Source organism: Lissotriton helveticus, chromosome 5_1 (genome assembly GCF_964261635.1).
Source record: "Lissotriton helveticus chromosome 5_1, aLisHel1.1, whole genome shotgun sequence".
NCBI lineage: Eukaryota > Metazoa > Chordata > Amphibia > Caudata > Salamandridae > Lissotriton > Lissotriton helveticus.
Window position 1 is genome coordinate 1,827,240,660 of NC_136065.1, and position 5,874 is coordinate 1,827,246,533.

Consider the following 5,874-nt stretch of genomic DNA (forward strand, 5'->3'; position numbering starts at 1 on the left):
CTCCCTTCTCAGTGGCAGCACCAGCCGCCAAGATGTCACTATCAATCTTACTTTTGGACCGTGTAACTGCTGCAACTAAGTATGTAGACACCGCTGATTTCGCTGCTTCATCAGCAAGCGAGTTACCAACAGCGTGGACTCCAACACGCTGGTGGCCAAGAGTATGAATTACAAAAACGAGCGGCAACGTAGCCTTAAGCTCCGTCACTCGAACCCAGATCATCTTATGTTTTATTGTGCTACCCTTGGAATCACGAAAGTCATTCTGAATCCAAAAGAACAAGTTTTCATTGTAAGACTGGACACAGTAGAAAGAATCACTTACAATAAGAGTAGTAACACTAGGATCTGCGTACTCCAACGCAAGTAAAAGAGCACGAAGCTCTGCCAATTGTGCGGTGCAATCGCCCAGTGGCAGTGTGTGCACTTCCCTGGAAATGAACTCATCGTTCAACATAGCACCGACCACAATGGCGCAAGCGGAAACGTAGGCATGTTTAGAGCCATGCGCAACCTGTGCCGAACCATCAGTGTAAATGATACAATGGAAGTTCTCCAAAGGTCGCATAGCTAGAGGAGCAGGATGAACAAACTCATACTGCAAGTACTCTTGCGACCGCAACGAGGCGTCAAAAATAAACGTGACATCCGTGGACGTCAAGGACGCAGCCCACTGAATCCACCGAGGGTGCAAAGCTTTTGAAGTTGGTACACTGGCTTTCGTGACTGCCTCCAAATGAGGACAGGGTGTAACAACCAACATGCGTTTCCCCTGTGACAGAGCCCGTTCCTTAAGAATAGCCATCTGCACAGCAGTTAAAACCTTTTCCACAGTGGGAAACCGCATCTCAGCCGAAGTGTACAAGTGTGACTTGTAAGCAATAGGTACTGTGTCTCCTTCATTAAAAGTGAGGTACGTGAAACCCACTGTCCCCGGTATTATTCTTATCACCAGGTTGGTATGGTTATCACGAGTCAGTAAGAACTTGGAAGCGAGCAGATCAGCCTGCAAGGACTGCAAGATGGCTGAGTGCTCAGGCAGCCAGCATGATTTTGAAAAAGTTGGTTGTATCAAAGCATACAAAGGCTTGATACGCTGGGCATATTCCGGAATGTATGTCCTCCCGAAATTTAAAAAGCCCAGTAATGACTGTAATTTCTTCAGTGTAGTAGGAGCGCGCAACTGTGCGCATTTCTCCAAGAAGTGAGGTGCCAAACCTCTACCTTCATTGTTGAGCTCATAGCCCAGAAACAACACTGTGTGCTCAGCAATGTGCGATTTTGCAAAGTTACATTTGTAACCCATGTCTGCAAAGTTACAAATAATAGAATTTACACGACACAGATGCTCCCAAATTTCGTCGTCTGTGAGATATATGTCATCCACATACGAACAAGCATCCGGGTCGAGTGCCTCCAAAATAGAGACTATGCGTGCGGTAAATATACCAGGACTATTCTTATAGCCCATGGGGAGACGCTAGAATTGTTTTTGGACTCCAGCGCATGTAAAACTGGTCCATTGGGAGCTAAAGCTGTCCAATCTGTGGGCATAGAAACCGTTGGATATGTCAAGCGTTGTTTTAAAACGCTTACGCACGAGACCATCCACTAGGGAAGAGCCGTGAGTATTCTGTACTGCACAGTTACGGCAATGCGAGTTCAAATGCCGGTAATCCAATACCAAACGATACGATCCGTCTGGCTTGGTCACAGCAAAAAGAGGATTATTCATCGGTGACACACATGTTTCAATAACTCCCTGATATTCCAATTGTTCAAGGATTTCCGCGACTGAAGCTTTGGCTTCACGCCGAATGGGATATTGAGGTTGAGGCTGCGGCTGAGACCGCAACGGAATTTCGTGGCATGGGGATAATTTGTCCCAACCACATTGGTTACGGTACAGAGCCGGTGCGAGTGCCCGAGCCCACTCTTCTGCAAAATGCCGCGCATGCTCTTTCGAGACAGTGTTCGCGAAACTGGGGAGGATCACCTCCTCCCCTCGCGGCGCCGCGAGCACAAAAGGTGGGGGCCAGTCAGCCTCCGAAAGCAAAATATCATACGTAGAAGACAGATTTTCCCAAAATACCCCCTTGACGGTACGCTGTATCTCACCTTCAATTAACAGGACAATTTCATAAAGTCTTTCAGGGGGAGCAAGTCTCGTATCTGCTGTTTCTATTACAACGTAGACATCAGTCGCTGTCACCCTCAGTAGTGGACGCAGCGCCTCTCTCACTATGGTAATCTCCGCCGCGCTGTCCAGCAAGGTCAGAGCCCACGTCTCACTATCTGTGGCATATCGATGCGCTGTTAAGGCCGCGACTTTCTTTTTCGCAAACTGCGGTCTTTTTGGCGTAGAATCCTCCTGCTTCGCTGCGCCGTCGGTCTGGCGGGACTGGCCACGTCCTTGTTGGCCACCACGTCCCCTACCGCCTCCTCCTCCACCGGTCTTTGGGGCCGATGAGTCCTGAAAGGAACGAGGAGAGCGTTGTTCAGAAACCTGAAATCTATCAGGTGATTTAATCATCGCGCGATCGCGCAAATCATATACTCTTTCTGTCGGCGCAGGAACTTGTGGCGCAGGATATGAATCCTGAGTCTGCTGTTGTTGCTTCCCCTGTTTCTGTTTTTTAGGCCAATTCTGTTTATTGGACTTGGGCTGGACATCTGCTGTAGCAGACTGCCCCTGTGGTTGTTTTTTCTCCTTGATAGGAAAATATTTCAGACCTTTACTTGTGCGACCTATAGTTTTATATGCGGCCACAACAATCTTCGCTAACTGTCGGGGTTTTTCGGCATCGGGCAGAGCAGCCAAAGCATTCGACACCTGAAAGTTCACCGCATCTCCCTTTATATTGGAGAGGAGGAGATCGCTAACAATCTCAAAAGAACCACACAGGCGCATACCCAATTCAACCGCTGCTTCCGGTCCGTGATCATCCTGAACACGCTTAACGATCGTAGGCAGTACGGACATAGACGGGGTGCCGAAACACCTCGTATAAACGGCCGCAAAAGTTTTCCCCCAACTTTCACAGTCAACGAGTTCAGGAGTTAAATCGTTAGGCAAAGTAATCGTCAACATTCTATGTTTATCAGCAGGAGTAGAATTCGGAAACACAGCCTCCAGTTGGTCAAATTTCTCGGCAAGCCAGAAAGGGAAATCATCCTTATCATCGGGTCGCTTACCAAAAACCGAATTGACCATAACCGGATTGAGTCTTAAACCACCATGTCCTGTTTGAACGGCCGGACCCCCCGGGGGACCTCCCGGGAGATGACGACCTATGTATTGCACTAATGCACGAATCACGGCAATCGAGACAACATGTAGTCTGCGAATATCCGCTAAGGGACAAGCGCCGTGATTCGGGTGCGGGGTGAATCCACCCAATGCAGGCCAATTTGTGCCCGGAATGGACAATGGACCCAACCTCGCAGAGGATAAAGAGTGGGGTAGGGCGCCATCAAACCAAACACGATGCTGCCAATGATCAATAGGTATTTCCAGTGCCCTGTACGGTATATATTCAGCCGGTACAGGTGAGGGTGTGTAGGTGTGCAATACGTTAGAATTAGCGTCCACTTCCGGAAACGTTACCCACGAATAAAACAGTTCGAAAGGGTACGCCGGATCTGCACACACCACCAAAATCACAGCCAAGCCATCTAACGGGACTTGGTAAGCCTGTAAATGGTTGCGCACCGCAATGCGACTATGCTGCGGGATGACCACAGCCTGCGCCATGAATGCACCAGAATAACAGAAAAAACAAAGGAAACTTTGTAGCACAACTGGGTAGTAATTCAAAAGAAACCGTTTTAGATAGAATCAAGATTGAAAAGACCTATTTCAAAAAATAGGTAGGTTTCACCGACACCGCCATTTTCCGGAAACGACAGTGAAGGGGTTAAGGTTTGAACGATATACTACTCGAGTGTCATGATATAAGTCCACCAACGTATGGGCGCCATGTAGCAGGGTTTCTGTTCTTCCACAGAACTGTGCACAGAGGATTGGAACCTCAGCGAATTAGGGTGACCCAAAACTCACCTTAGCACCCAACAAACCCCTTACCGAGCTAGCTACAGTGTCTCATTGGTCATAGCAAACTCCCAATGTTTAGACAAACCAGAACATGAGCTTACAATACCTCAGGTTACGTGGAACACATGAGCACTCTTTCGTTATACAATCGTTTCAAACCAGAACGTGGAGTAAATGAGGACACGTGCACATTTGAAATATTTATTTACTAATGCCGTCTTCTCAGGCGCATTATCTTAGATAATACAAGGAAACATATTATCAGAAGCAAAGTTATCAGCATAGTTACTAGTCCATAGAAAGCAAATGGTGACAGCATGTTAACATACTGTAATGAATAAGAGTTAACAACACTTATTTCTCACCCTCCCTAACACACATATTATATTAATAGCTAAGAAGGTCTCTTTGGGTTTGAATTAGGGCGGGCCCATACCTCAGGATCCTAGAATGAAGAGATCACATCAGCATACACCAGCTCTCTCTGCATGCGAACAGCATCAAGTGTGTTTGTGTGCTTCAAGCAAAGCAATATAAAACCCGCCTAAAGCCCAAAGTTGGCAGAATTGCACTTATGTTATGTCTATGAAGGCGCGAATATCAGACCTCATAACAATTCAGTATCATGTTGTTCCTGAAGCTTTAGCACTCTCTGTACAGACATAGTTTATTAAGCAAAGCTGATATCAGAGTAATAACATATTATTCTCATGTAAACCACAACGAACAACTAGGTTGAAAGCTAAATCAACAATTAAGTGTCGTGTGCAGAAGCAGCAAAAGGAAAAATGGCGTTTAAACATGTAATGTACCTATGCTAACTTAACGCATTATAAAGATATACAGTAGCTATATGACTCTTCACCGGCAGCCTAGGACATCGGGAGAGGTAATGCGGGGAAGTCATGCATGGAAGGACCTCTATTGGCGTCGTGGGCCTCGAGTCGCTCACGGTAGCTCGGGAGGCGTCGGGTACGGATAGACTCTTATGGGGTGGCTGGTCTCCAGATGGGTCGGGCCCTGAGGCGCGGGAGCCTCAGGACGCTCAGGCCTCAGGAGACTCAGGGCAGCCGGGCGCGGCAAGTGGAGATACCCCAGGAAAGCGACGGATCTATTTGGTGACAGGGGTGGAGGATAGGTGCGCGCTTACCACTTAGGGTGCAAGCCCCTGTAGTGTAGTTCCTATTATCCCAATAGGCTCTGCGCATTGGAATAATACCTTCAATAGTATAGGCCTAGACCAGACGTTAACTAGGTCTACTACTGTCGATATTAGACTTAAAGTTTTGGGTTTGCCAGCTAGCTCAGAGTTCACTAGAAACTTTCTCGACTAGGCAAGGAGGAGTTGAACCTCCCTGGATAGACAAGAAGGGATTTAGTTTCTGACAACCATAGAACATGACAACTTTGCTCTCCCCTAATCAAGAGTGTATCTCTAGAGTCGTGTGAAAACAAAAGACGACTTATTTTACTCAGTCAGTACGTGCATTCTTAGTCTCACCAGATTGTAGAGAAAAGGAAGAGACGGGCGTGTTCAATAAAAGATGTTATTTATTGATCAGTCTCTTTTCTCATACAAGAGAAATGGATCGATATTATTGCAATACTTATGGTTAAGTAAAGTGCATACATTAAAAGCAGAAGTATAAAATAATACTGTAAAAACATTGATATGGTTTCTAAGCCATATGATGGTTTAAAATGGATAAAATAGATACATACACATATACATTTGACTAATCGTACTCAACTGGTGTTTCTAACTACGCCTACCCCAGATGTACCTGACCTAAGCCTAATACGTGGGCGGGAGTAGAAAG